Genomic DNA, 15506 nt, shown 5'->3' on the forward strand with positions numbered 1-15506 from the left:
GCTTGCAAGTAAAAATATTCCACATACTGCCAACCAAACTCGTGCTGAAATGTTGAATCTTGTAGTGCTTCATAAGCCTCGCACAAAAGTTTATGAAATCGATTGTATTGCACAGGAACATGGACACACAGTTTTGCGTTTGCCACCGTACCACTGCCGATACAATCCGATAGAGTTAATTTGGGCACAAGTGAAAGGGTATGTCGCAGAACGAAACGTGACATTTAAAATTGCCGATACAGAAGGGCTTCTGCACGAAGCACTTGACAGAATTACTTCTTCAGCATGGGCTGAATGTGTTCGGCATGCACAAAGGCTACAGGAGGAGGACATGGACAGGGAAATTGTAATTGACAATCTGCTTGAACCCATCGTCATAACTCTAAGACCTGATGATTCGGACTGCGACACTGACTACAGCGATGCAGAAGACTATCGCAGCGATTGACAACAATGAAGGGTAAGGCACATACACAATAATACTCATGTTTTCTTTCTTGTTTTTGTTCCACAGTTGCAATTTTACCAATGGTATTGAAATATATTCCTCTTCTGCAACTGTAATAAGCGTCTTATTTAGACCAGACGCGTTTTTCTCTTTTGAAGCATCTTCATTGGACAGCATTTTGTCTCCTCCATTGCCAAGTCACCTTTCGTAGTTTTGTGCTGAGGTAACACAATATTCAACGTTTGTGTCGGCCGATCAGTGTTTTAGCAAATAAATGCTTTTTGTGTGTGCCACACACAAAAATTATATTTGACATAGCTCAGAGCAATGATACACAGTATATTCAAGTCCTAATGTTTTTGTAAGTCCACAGTTTTGTTTAACGTATTTTGTGTACTTCCTTTTGATTGATTGAAGTGCTTTAAAATAAAGTCAAACGCGCCCGGTGTAAATAAAACTTTTATTACAGTCGCGAAAGACGGAATATTTCTCAATATTACATACGACACCAATCTGGTACTTAAATTAAATGAGATGTTGTTATACAGTAAATTTTATATGAAATTTAGGTATCTTGTCCACATTTCATTCTCAACATTGTGGTAACTACAATCGAACATACGGAAAGTATACGCTATGAACTTTACCTCTGCAACTCTTCAAAATTTCGTGCAATGGTTTACTACATTTAATGCTGCAATATAACTGCGTTGAAAATCGAAACAAAATTAAGTCATTTATGGGGGGAAGGTATCAGTCAAGAAGATGTGTCAAAATCAAATTTTTGGGCCAAATAGTTTTTGTGAAATCGAATGATAAGTGTGTCAAATCAGTCGGAACACTATGTGTCTGCACAGTGGTTACAAAATCGCGCACGGCGTGGAATGCGGGGAGCACGTCTCTGTAGCAGCGAAAGGTTTAATGCGGCCGTGGTGGCTTTACTTCATAAACAGCGCGCTCCCCCCTAAACGTAAGTTTGAGAACTACACTGCTACGGCGCTGCTTCTCTTGGCGCGTACAACTGGCAACGCTGCAATCTCCTGCGTCTGGGCGGGCATGCGCGAACCGCCATAAATGAATTGAACTATAGTTACTCGAGTAAACATGGCTGGCACATGGCTTACATTCAATGCAAGGAAGTCAGTTTTGAAGTGGTATTTTAAGTACGAAAACATTAATGAGGTTCAGCGGAAATGGCGAAATGAGTATCAAACAGAGCCACCGACTCATTTAACGATTCGTCGCATCCGAGACAAATTTGAAGTCGAAGGCTCTGTTAAAGATGTACACAAACAACGATCTGGACGACCTGTAATAGTAACAAGTCCAGCTAACTCCCGTCGTGTGTTACAACAATACACTCGCTCATCACAGAAGTCTGTCTGACAGTGTGCCCGTGAAACTGGAGTGAGACGCTCAAGTTTGCCTGGAGTAAATGTGTGGTGTGGGTTGTCTTACCGGGGCTTGATTGGGCCATTCTTCTTTGAAGGCACAGTTACCGGTGAAGCTTCAGACATCCATTTTATCTGCCATCCGAGACTTGTATGGAGACGGAAGAGTTTACTTTCAACAAGATGGTGCTCCAGCCCACTACCAAAATCGTGTTATGGCGTATCTCGACGACAATCTACGAGGAAGGTGGATAGGGCGTAGAGGTGCTGTGGATTATCCACCACATTCACAAGACCCAACTCCTCTGGACTTTTACCTGTGGGGAACACTAAAGGGCGTCGTTTATCGACAAAAGCCGCGCATATTGGATGAACTTCGAGACTCCATCGTTCCTTCATGTGCAAATATCCAACTGAACACGTTGCAGTCAGTAGTTCGTGCTACAGTTGGACGGCATCGTTTGTGTGTGGATGTTAATGGTGACCATTTCGAACACATACAGTGATATCTTTAAGTTGGACTTTCAGCTACACTTTCAGCAAAAATGAGACAACTCCGTCAATTAGTTTGCAAGTTATGGACTTCTAAACAGTGGATACGTTTTTTGGACCCCCCCCCCCCTGTCTCTCTCTCTCTCTCTCTCTCTCTCTATATATATATATATATATATGGAAGAAAATTGCGAGTGCCTACTACATTAAAAAATATTACCTGAAGCTAACCTAAAGCTCCGTGATTTGTTTCAAATGTTTTGTACCACATTTATCTGTACCTGATACGTTCTGACAATCAGTGGCTTTCATCTACAGCAGTCTTACAATTTGAAGATCCCAGTATTGCTTAGATCTATTAAAAATCCCTCATTCAGCTCTTTTTATCGAAAGATCACGTAAAAATAAACTGGATTTTTGAGAAACTGGAAGGTGTGATTGGCATATAACTGTTTGTTTATAGAACATCGATCAAAATTTAAGCATTTCAGTAGCACAGATAGCGCAAGAGCACATATCTGGGCTAAAGTAATATATTAGACTTTGTTTGCGCCATATTTAAATGCAAAGTCCCATTTTGACGCATTTTTCATAAAAAAATGAAGCTACTATGTCATGCCCGGAAACATATATTAGAAAATGAACAAGCATCCGAAATGTGATCTGATGCATGTTATGTACAGATATCGTACACAGACTGGAAAAACGCAAGGGATGCTCTACTACATATCCTTTACCATATTTGATCAGTTTTTCCGCATTTGCCACTGCTGGTATGGGTGCAAAGACAAATTCGTGCTGCAAACGTCTCAGTGGTAGTTACGCTACTAAGGTGCACTTAATCCGTTAAAAAACATTTAGAGCATTGTCCTGAATGCGTAATATGTGTTATGCTATAAATCAGTCTGCCATCCAACTGGTAATTTATAATCAATTGGCTTCAATCAATCACGTAAGACTCTAATCTGTAACTCGACTTTGCTGCGGATTAGTATGTCACTATAATCGAGATTATTCGCAGCCGAACGTTGTTTCTACGTTTAATTCTCTTAACGGAAGTTTCATTCAAACAATCTGGATTGACTTGATGACTCAAAACGACAGTTGAAGGCAAGTCTGTATAAAGACCATGACCAACAGGTGATGACTTCACTTACGCCGACGGAGCAGCTTACAGATCTAGTCATCAGGCGCCGGTCCCACTTCCGGACTTTCTGATGGCGTCATGAAGCGACTCCTCGGGGCTTGCGAGATGAACGTAGGCACAGTTTCTCTCATGATGTATAATATACAAATAAAGGCTTGTCCAGTTTTCGTCCAAGGAGCTGGGAGAGTTCCATTCATTTGTTCAGAAGGGGAGGCCGACAAGTGTTTGCCATGTTTCAGCCAGTCAGGGATGACAAAAGGGATGAGCACGCCCTGCAGCCTTTCTCAAACGATTTTACAAAAACTATTCAGTAAAAAAAGTCAGTTTTGCTTTACTTGTTATTTTATATGCCAGGTTCATTACGATGTGCCATCATTTCGCTAATGCTCGTAGTGGAAGTAAAACACTTCGCGTATTTCGAAAAAGTTTGCAATGAAAAATAGAAGTCGTATGATTTTGCGTCCAGTGTGTATTAGATAACATGTTGCTGCGTATTATATTTAGCAAACATATTGAATTTTTCTTTGGACTTGGTTGGGGGCCTCGAGAAAATTGATCTGACGTTGCGCACTAATTTGCGGTCACTGCGCCAGCGATAAAGCCAGAGTGAAATATCCACAACATTCTGATTTTTATAATGCATTTGAGATATCGAAATGAGATTTTGGCAAATGATAGCACACAAAGAGTAGAGTATTTCGCTGTATGGTTGTTACACATAACCTCATTATGCACAATGTTATTCAACTAACTACAGACTTTTCCTATGAAAAAATGTAATTTTTAAGAGCTGTAGCTGATGAGATGAGGAACTGGTATTGGTTTTGGAACAACATAAGTGAAATTATTACGCTTTTATTTTGTAACGAGGATGTGCTTTTTCATAAGATGCTGACCTTATTTTTCCTCAGTTCGCCACTTACTAAACTTAGTAAACCACTATTTCAGAATTATCTCGCAGTTGCGTCTGCACAACTTGTTAGTGAATTGAGACCATGTAAACTCCTCTGAGTTTTGGCAAAGGAAGCAAATATTAACATGGTAACAAGGCAAATTTGTAGATTTTATTGAAAATTCCCCACTGTTGACTCTTCTCTGAAAGTTGCAGATGGTTAACAAACGAGGCGAAAATAAATCGCTGCATTTTCGGCGGAGTTCTTTTTAGATACTAACCAAAGAGGCGACAAATCTTTGTCAATGGTCACCTTGCGAGTGTGACCGTGGAGGAGCCCCACTTAATATTTACCAAAAATGCGAGTGCAGATTTCAGTTTAGATTGGCATTTCCCCTACAGCGCTCTGAACGCCCCCCACCACTGCCGCTCTCTCCCTGTGCTTCCCCAGGGGCCCTATTCTGTCTCGTTCGTACCGATCAGTGTAGTAGGCTTGTCTCGGTAGTGACGTCATTTTCGCTTCTTTATCGAAATATACTGTTCAGTAAACTTCTGAGACCTGTTACCGAACGGTCCTCCCACCGATTTTACGACAGTTGTACCGAGAGGTTTTGGATTTCGGTGTGGCCCTGTCGATCAGTGAGCTGTGATTTATGTACACTTATAATTTGTTATTTTAAACATATTTAGTGGTTTTAGCATTGGATTTAGTGATTGTGTTACTAAAAAATCACCAGAGGGCGCATCTGGTTGGAAAGCGAGTTCATAATAGACTATTTTCCTTTGTTAGAAATATGGTTAGGTTAGGTTGTTACTGTGAATGACTACATAAAAAAAAGTTTTCGGCAAATATTCTCTCAAAATACGTGTTATTTTAATGCAAATAAGAGTTTAAAGATCATTAAATATCAAGACATCGGCTCTGCTTATGTATATTACGTGAGTGTGAACTGACGTTATTAGTGACTTTGTGTACTTTTTCCCACAAATGGTTTAGTTAGTAACTATCGAAACGTATTGACAACTTTCAAGTAACAACGGAAAGAAATTATGTGAAGCCTGATATTGGAAACCTTCCAAACTATGTCGCATTTATGACTTACGCAACGGCGTTTGGCAACGAAGTCAGCCTACCTTCCTCTGCACAATAGTACCAGAATTGAGGACTAAGCTTCTAAAATTTGGCGTGGCCAAGTGGTTAGCGTGCGGGAATGCCATTCAAAAGTCCATCGGTTCGCGCATGCATGCGTAAAAAAAATTTTGTTTCCTCTTCATATATGCAACACATTCTGAGACGTTGTTATTCGTGTAAGTTAAGATCTTTCTGCAATATTCGTTATTACTTATATGTAAAAGTGCATTCCTCAGTAATGATTTCGTGATTTCTGTGTGTTTAAAAAACGAAACATGATATTGCTGTGAGTGAAACAACTGGCAGTGACCTTTATATTTTTTCTTGTCAGAAATAATTCGCCATTTTTTCCGAATATGGAGCGATTTCCGAGTTGCAGTTAGACAGGAATCTAAGAGCACAACTTAAATTACTGGGAATGTAACTAGCAGCGGTCATCTTCATAATCTTGCTTGGCACAACTGTTTATGTGCGATCGAATCCTCAACAGTAGACAGAGATGAAAGATCTCCACCATAATATTTTTAGACTGTAGCACCATATACGAAACGTTTTCATTCATGAGATGCATGTTACAAACTTCGACGAACTGCAGGAGCTGTCGAAAATGCGTTTCTTCAATTTTGTTTTTAAGACCCAAATCGTTGACGTACCATATACAGAAGTGGGCTAATTAATCACTTGGATGTCTAGGAGCGAGTTATAACCACATTCCGTTTATCTTCTTATTCTTTGAAACTCTCAGAATCAATTTTTCGGGTGTTTTTAGATGTATTAGTAGAAAGTGGTACTACACACTATTCCTAACTCATTTTCCGAAACGTAAAATCCAAAACACGATGTCAGTGTGAATGACAATAAGATGACATAATGTGGCATTTACGACATTCTGCACAATACAGTCAAACACGCTATCGTTATTATACAGGCATGGAAACATGCGGTCAGGGAAATTTCTATGAATTTCAGCTGAGAATCATGGAAATGGATATACCGACCCTGATACTGTTTAGGAGGAGGCAAGAGCGATGAAGGTGGGCATGTCAGCTCGATGGAATGCGGCGTCATGCGTTATGGCAACGTAAACGCAATTTTCGGTACTTGGAAGAATAGCGCGCCTGTGTCGTCTGCTAGCCGCTTTGTGTTCGTGGCGCTGTGCGCGCTGCCGTGCGCATGCGGGGATCTACAGCTGCTTGCTTTTGATTGGCTTGCGCGACGCGAACCGACAACAGCGCTTCGGTTCTCTAGACCCGAACGGTATCGCTATCGAATGCATACTGAATAATGCAGGGGCTCTAATTCGTGTACTCGACCGTTCGGTGCTCTTGACCACCGAAATGATCGGGGCAATGGCGGAAAGATACAGAATAGGCACCCAGACGACTGCACGCACATCTAGCGGCCATGGAATTTTGCATGCACAATATTATCCTACCACTGCCTTCGAGAAAACCAAAGTATATCTTCAAAAGGAGTACAACCATGGTACCTCTCGTGATGTATATACAAATAAAGGGACATCAAAAAGTGTTCACTGTGCATCGGCCTCCGCATCCTGTGCGACCTTTACAGCGTGGTTAGGGTGTCGGAACATTTGCGATTTGCAAGTCAGTGAAAAACACAGGAAATCAGAGAAAGAAGGGACACTGAGTAAAGTAAGGTAAATCTAATATTAAATGACAGAAATAAAACAACAAAAATAAAAGTAAAGTCCAATTCACGTTTTTTGTCAACTCAGGACAAGTGACCTCAACTTGCATAGCTGTGCTCGACTATTCTTATTGCGGAAATTATGATCTTCGCCAGATGATTTTCAACTGTTTTTACACGTGAAGTACATACAAGCCCTATTTACTACGAAGCAAACGCGAACGTACACAAGCAAACGCGCTTTCGCGAATATGAATAGACTTTTACTCTGGCATCAACAAAAGGCAAGGCACGCTATGTGTCTTTTTTTTGCGCTAAATCTTTGTCGCGTTAACATCAGTATTTAATACAGCGGGATGGAGAACAGAACCATACAACTTGTTTCATTTATTTTAGCGATCACGCTGTTGGTCATGAAAACCAAACGGGGCACACAGAGAAAAATACGGATCTCTGACTTTTTGCACCAGCGTGAAAGAACTGGCGGTTCGGCTCTGATCTGTGATTTGCAGATGCAACCATCGCTTGGTGTATTGGGAAACTTCACCCATATGTCGATGGATGATTTTTGCCTTCTTCTAGCAGCAATTGAACCGAAAATTTCAAACCAAGACACAAATTATCGAAGAGCCATTCAGCAGGCTAGCACTAACATCTCGCGTCTTGGCAACAGGTTACAGTTATGGCAGCCTCAAATATCTATTTCGTATATCAACAGCATTTGTTTTTCAAATAATTCCTCGTGGATTTTATAAAGGTAAATTCGTGGACGCCGGCCGTTGTGGCCGAGCGGTTCTAGGCACCTCAGTCCGGAACCGCGCTGCTGCTACGGGGCAGGTCGAATCCTGCCTCGGGCATGGATGTGTGTGCTGTCCTTAGGTTGGTTAGTTCTAAGTAGTTCTATGTCCAAGGGACTGATGACCTCAGATGTTAAGTCCTATAGCGCTCAGAGCCAAATGCGTGGAAGATAAGAGTCAATGAAAATGGGTGATTTAATATAAAAATACACAAAATACCTTTATGAGAGGCTACTTCATAACCTAAGCTCCGCAGTTTGTAGAATAAAACATGTCATTATCAGAGTGAAAAATTTTTCCACTTATTCTGCATCTGTTTTTAGATGTACTAAATCAGTAGCTAAACTGTGACATTAACACAGATATCTCGAATATAAGTCATGTGAATGATTATGTCCTTTGTATATTTCTATTTTACATTAATCAACATTATTTGTTTTTGTTTATTTTAATGGGATTTATTTCTCTTGCACTAATTACAGTAGAGAGATCAAATGAAATATGACTTAAATATAAAATTTATGCATCATATATTCACTATGTTGTGTCTGTTGATGTGTTGGGGAATGATGTACAGGCAATGTCAACTGGCAGTACTTCCTCTGGAGGATTGAAATTATCCATGTCTGCCTGGAAAAGTACCTCCTGTATTTTGCGCTGTACAGTGTTTTGTACATAAGCATCTCAACTTTTTAGTTTGGACGCAACAAACTCCCCAAAGCAACCTGATAGGGACTTTTCTCTGGCTTTCCTTCTTTTATACACTCCTGGAAATGGAAAAAAGAACACATTGACACCGGTGTGTCAGACCCACCATACTTGCTCCGGACACTGCGACAGGGCTGTACAAGCAATGATCACACGCACGGCACAGCGGACACACCAGGAACCGCGGTGTTGGCCGTCGAATGGCGCTAGCTGCGCAGCATTTGTGCACTGCCGCCGTCAGTGTCAGCCAGTTTGCCGTGGCATACGGAGCTCCATCGCAGTCTTTAACACTGGTAGCATGCCGCGACAGCGTGGACGTGAACCGTATGTGCAGTTGACGGACTTTGAGCGAGGGCGTATAGTGGGCATGCGGGAGGCCGGGTGGACGTACCGCCGAATTGCTCAACACGTGGGGCGTGAGGTCTCCTCAGTAGATCGATGTTGTCGCCAGTGGTCGGCGGAAGGTGCACGTGCCCGTCGACCTGGGACCGGACCGCAGCGACGCACGGATGCACGCCAAGACCGTAGGATCCTACGCAGTGCCGTAGGGGACCGCACCGCCACTTCCCAGCAAATTAGGGACACTGTTGCTCCTGGGGTATCGGCGAGGACCATTCGCAACCGTCTCCATGAAGCTGGGCTGCGGTCCCGCACACCGTTAGGCCGTCTTCCGCTCACGCCCCAACATCGTGCAGCCCGCCTCCAGTGGTGTCGCGACAGGCGTGAATGGAGGGACGAATGGAGACGTGTCGTCTTCAGCGATGAGAGTCGCTTCTGCCTTGGTGCCAATGATGGCCGTATGCGTGTTTGGCGCCGTGCAGGTGAGCGCCACAATCAGGACTGCATACGACCGAGGCACACAGGGCCAACACCCGGCATCATGGTGTGAGGAGCGATCTCCTACACTGGCCGTACACCACTGGTGATCGTCGAGGGGACACTGAATAGTGCACGGTACATCCAAACCGTCATCGAACCCATCGTTCTACCATTCCTAGACCGGCAAGGGAACTTGCTGTTCCAACAGGACAATGCACGTCCGCATGTATCCCGTGCCACCCAACGTGCTCTAGAAGGTGTAAGTCAACTACCTTGGCCAGCAAGATCTCCGGATCTGTCTCCCATTGAGCATGTTTGGGACTGGATGAAGCGTCGTCTCACGCGGTCTGCACGTCCAGCACGAACGCTGGTCCAACTGAGGCGCCAGGTGGAAATGGCATGGCAAGCCGTTCCACAGGACTACATCCAGTATCTCTACGATCGTCTCCATGGGAGAATAGCAGCCTGCATTGCTGCGAAAGGTGGATATACACTGTACTAGTGCCGACATTGTGCATGCTCTGTTGCCTGTGTCTATGTGCCTGTGGTTCTGTCAGTGTGATCATGTGATGTACCTGACCCCAGGAATGTGTCAATAAAGTTTCCCCTTCCTGGGACAATGAATTCACGGTGTTCTTATTTCAATTTCCAGGAGTGTATTTGATACTTAAAAATTGTAAGTGCAGTCCTAAATTCACTGCCTCCTTTAGGCCTACTGCCTTTTTTCTCATTTCTGGTGGCCCACTTCCATCCATAGTCTCCTCTGAAGTACTTTCGAAGACAAAAATCGCCTCTGTCAAGCCTTCATGTTCTACAGGTGCAGGCGCTGTAGTGTCTTCCAGCACATCCTCTTCTGTTTGACTAAGTTCCTGAAAGATAGTAATTTTTTTTAATTATGTGAATCATTTTAAAGTAATATTTGTTTCTTGTAATGCTACAAGAATCGTTTTTCAAATTATTAGATTAAGACATAATGTGAAAGTAGCTGTATTTTGATTGACATCAGTTAATTTCTTACTTCGATGCAGGCACTTTAGTTTTAGTTTACAACAGAATTTATGTAGTAACTAATTCACTGGCAGCACATAATCACACTAAGACATAACATGACAGCAACATACTAGTAACATGACGTTGACGTAAATTAGTTTATTGCTTTTATACAGCCTGTTTAGGTTAAAACAGATTGTCCGAGGGTAAGTCAATCATTATCCGCAATTAAGTTATAATTTTGTTTATTTTGGTAGTACTGTCGTTTTACGTTGATGACGCATGCTTTGTTTATTTGTTGTCATATCTTTGCAATTTTCAAGCTGCTAGGTTAGTTTCGTTATCGCTGCTGTGCTGTTAAACATGGATGCTTCGCTGTCTATTTGCACCAAAGGAGAGCAAAGTACAGTGATCCGTTTTTTGTGGTCGGAAGGCATATCAGGGGTCGAAGTTCATCGAAGACTTTCGGTACAGTAGGGCAACAGTGTTTTGCCACAACGGAGTGTCCATCAAATGGATTGAAAATTTCCGAAATGGTCGCACAAGTGTTGCGCACGATGAAGGAACCGGACGACCGTTTACCGCCACAAATGAAGAAACCATTGAGCAGCCACATGAAATGATTCTCTTAGACAGACGATTAACTATTGACTAAGTGGCATATCGTCTGCAAATTAGTCACGGTTCTCCCTACAAAATCATCCAAAACAGACTTAGGTTTCATAAAGTTTGTGCAAGAAGGGTCCCAAAACAACTCACACAGTTACATAAACGCGCTTGCACATCTGCAAAAAACATTTGAATCGCTATGGTAACGAAGGGGACAACTTCTTAGACAGGATCATTACTGGCGACGAAACATGGATCCTTCATTACGAGCCGGAGGGTTAACGGCAAAGTATGGAATGGAGACATCCGAATTCGCCGTGCAAGAAAAAGTTCAAGACCCAACCTTCCGCAGGAAAAGTGATGCTTACAGTTTTTTGGGACGGACAAGGTCTACTACTGGAACATTATGGGGAAAGGGGCACAACAAGAAACAGTGTACGTTGCAGTGAGATGCTTACTGTCAGGCTAAAGCCTGCAATTCGAAGCAAACGCCGAGGATTCATGTCAAAAGGTGTTGTGTTGTTGCACGATAATGCCCGTCCCCATACTGCTGCCCATACTGCTGAACCGCTCCAGAAACTCAAATTTGAGGTACTGGTTCGTCCTCCATGTAGTCCCGATCTTGCCCCTCCTATCACTTGTTTGGTCCACTCAAACAGGCATTAAGGGCCGTCGATTTGCCTCGGACGAAGCAGTGAAAGAAGCGGTGTATTCCTGGCTCGCAGCTCAACCGAGAACCTTCTTTTTTTATGAGGGCATCAGGAAGCTTGTACAACGATGGACCAAGTGCGTTGAAACGCAAGGAGACTGTGTCGAAAAATGATGTTCTTGTAAGTTTCATAAATAAAGTTGTATAACTACTTTGCGGATAATAATTGATTTACCCTCATATATTGTTACTATTTTATTAGCAGCAGCCTTAATATTAATTAATATTAATTTCTTTTGTTACAGCTTCCTCAGGATGAAAATGAGGCGTCAGGAATTGCCCAGGGCTCTGAGAACCAGTGAAACTTCCCACAATGCTTTGGAACTATTGATGAGAAACATTGTGAGATAATTGCACCTGCAAATAGCGGAACATAGTTTTATAATTATGAAGGATATTTAAGCATTATGCGTTTAGGGGTAGCTGACATTGATTACTGCTTCATATACAAATATATGTATACAAATATGTATACAAATATTGGTTCACAAGGACGTATTTCAGATGGTGGGGTGATGAAAACCACTTTCTTCTGAAAGCAAATGGAGAATAACAGCCTTGGTATTCCAGAGGAGGCACCACTTGTGGGAGGGAGCAAGAGCATACCTTACATATTTCGTTGGTGACAAGGCATTTTCTCCCCATGAACATTTATTAAAACCACATCCAGGCAAACATGCTCAAGGAAATGACGAATGTGTGTTCAATTATAGACTGTGCAGAGCAAGGAGGGTGGTGGAGAATAAATTTGGAATTCTTTCATCTGTGTTCCCGGTGCTGCAAAGCCAATGTTATTGGACATTGAAAACAGTATTTTATGCTCTCATCTGGACAATTTTTTGTAATGAAGCAAGACCTCAAGGAGTGCTTACACGCCTCCAGGGACAATTGATGAAGAAACTGAGGATGGAACTGTGGTTCTGCATAGCTGGTGGCAAGGAACACAAAATGACCGGCCTTTTTTGCCTCTGAGATCTGTCCCAAGCAGATTTTTTTTTAAAGAAGCAGAAGTAAGAAATGAATTTGCAAAATATTTGAAATCAGAAAAAGACCAGGTTGAATGGTAATAGAATTGTGGTTAAAATTGATTAAATACTGTTTGTACTGCTCTCATGAAAGTAAAACATAAACGAATGAAAACTACTATTAACATGTGCTTATCACTTTGCTTACCTCTGAACACCTGCTTCTCCTGAGTTCGTATTCATCCAGGAAGAATGACATCAGTCTAAATGCAAACCACTTACATATATATTTTTCTACTGCACCCATCCCTGAGGTTGTGTGTTCCTTCGCTCTCTCTCGCCGGAATGAGGGCACTAGAGAGTTCATCTTCTTCTTTACTTCGTCTGCTGGTATTTTGAGACCTTTGGCAATTTCAGGCAACATTCTTCTTGTTTAGAATTTTGTTGTGAGAATCTTTAGTGTCCCACAAACACCTATGGGATCTGTACTCTTCAGTTAAAAGGAGAAGAGTATCATCTAGCCACTCCATCGCTCCAAAATCACTCCACAAAAATGTTATACACAACAGTTTGCACGGAAAAACAGCACACTGTGGCAAATCAAGTACCTGTTACAGAAGCTGGCGCCGAAGTGGCGAGGATGCAAACTTCCATTGATTGTTTGCCTGAAAACCGAGAATCAGCGGATAACAAGCAAACACCCATGAATGCAACCCCCAAACGACCAAACAACGTGCGCATAGCGTTCGCACCGGAGGGAATGTGATTTTGGTTATGTTCACTTTAGAGCAGACAGAGCTATACACAATGCGATAGCTTATATACTTGGATGCTGGAGTCCACATTTGTACGACAATGATTTATTGGACTCAAATGGTTTGCACCTTGCAGGGATAGGTTGTATATTAGAGAAGGGGTACAGAAGTGGATAACAACACAAAGAATATGCGTGGGTGCGAAAAATGTCATTACATGTTACAGAAAGTGTTGGGTTGTTTGTGGGAGATCAGACAGCGAGGTCATCGGTCAACAGAAAGGGAATTTCACACATTATACAAGGAGGGAGCTTGAGGAAGAGGAATCCGAATTTTATATTTGGAAAGTGGAAGCATTAGTTTTTTCATTTGTTACATTAAATTGCACCCAGAAATACTAAAAGGAACACAGTGTTACGAGCTGCCATCACATACTGTGAAAATTTGGTTTAAGGTTAACCTAAGTTTCTAGTCCAATGCAAATTTCTGTGCATTAGTCATACCTCTCTCACTACCCTTCCCTTCAAGAAATACAGGTTTTCTTTACATGATGTATTTGGCTGTTAGTAGTTCAAGTGGCTTATTTGTACTGGGGTTAGCTAGTGAAACCACATAAATACTGACCACTGAAGTTTGCAAAACTTTTTCACACCCAGTTCAAAGAGCTGCTTAACAATAAATAGGTCTGTCACAAATACATATTTAAAGAAACAGCTTGCAGTGTCTGAAGGTTTCAGAGCATTTCTTTATGCAACACTAAAAATTCCTAACAACATACAAATAAATTCCACCTACTAATCAATCTGATTCTACACATAGTATTTTTTTCAATTCAAGTTGTAGCTATGTAGCAATCCATTTTATTATAAAATATTAAATTCGGTATAGGTATTTATAAAAATCCACTTTATAAATGTAGTAGAGGGCAAGCTATTTAGTACCCTCATGTTATACAATTCAGACTGCTGTCTCACTGCTTCAATTAATCTGTGGTCATTTATTGTAATTTTAACAAAAGAAATAACGAAACGTAACAATTTATAGCAAATAACAAACATCAAACACGAAAATCATGACGAAATGAAAAATGGAGGTCTGACCATGGCCGTGTATCATAAGGAAATGAGCTTGTGGGTCACATGCTCAGCAACAGACAGAATGATGTCACTGTCGAAAAACTTTTCTCCAGAGAAACCAGGACGCTAATGACCATGCAGTTGAGCGCACCACAGACCAAACATAATCACCATCCAGAGAAACCTTGAAGGCTAATTCACACTGTCCATCACGGCATCATGACGTCATCGCATCATCATGTCAAGGTGTATTCACACAGTACTTCATGTTATGGCACGTCAAGGCAATTCTAGTCACATTATCGCAACTCAAATTGCTGTCCTCAACTGTTCTTTCTGCGGGCGTGCACATACACAATGCGGTAGCTTATATATGTTGATGCTGGAGTCCACATTTGTACGAAAATGACATTTATTGGACTCAGTGGTTTGTAGCTTGCAGGGATAGCTTATATATTAGAAAAGGGAGACAGAAGTGCAAACCAGCACATAGATAGTGCATGGGTCAGAAAAAACGCCATTATGTGTTACAGAAGGGGGAATTTCACACATTATACAAGGAGACTGAGGAAGAGGAATCTGCATTTTGAATTTTGGAAAGTGGAAGCTTCAGTTTTTTTGCTTGTTTAAGTCAAGATGTATCCAGAATTACTAAAAGGAACACAGTGCTATGAACTGCCATCACATCCTCTGAAAATTTATTTTAAGGTTAACTTTAGTTTCTAGTCCAGTGGAAATTTTAGTGAATTAGTCGTATCTCCTTCAATACCTTTCCCTTCAAGATATATGTAAGTTTTCTTTACATGTTGTAATTTGCTTTTAGTGGTTCAGTGCCTTACTTGGAGCCACATAAATACTGGCCACTGAAGCTTGAAAAACTGTTTCACACAAAATTCAGATAGCTGTTTAACAATAAATAGGCCAGC

The 15506-nt window shown here is 41.6% G+C and overlaps 1 long non-coding RNA gene across 1 annotated transcript; it reads left to right on the forward strand.

Annotated features, from left to right (window-relative positions):
• Positions 1 to 4858: 4858 nt before the first annotated feature.
• LOC124596090 lies at positions 4859 to 12927 on the forward strand. Its single transcript, XR_006978281.1, has 2 exons — positions 4859 to 5025; positions 12030 to 12927. It is a non-coding gene; the product is annotated as an uncharacterized LOC124596090 (long non-coding RNA).
• The last annotated feature ends 2579 nt before the right edge of the window (positions 12928 to 15506 follow it).

The sequence above is a fragment of the Schistocerca americana genome, chromosome 2, assembly GCF_021461395.2.
Source record: "Schistocerca americana isolate TAMUIC-IGC-003095 chromosome 2, iqSchAmer2.1, whole genome shotgun sequence".
Taxonomy (NCBI): domain Eukaryota; kingdom Metazoa; phylum Arthropoda; class Insecta; order Orthoptera; family Acrididae; genus Schistocerca; species Schistocerca americana.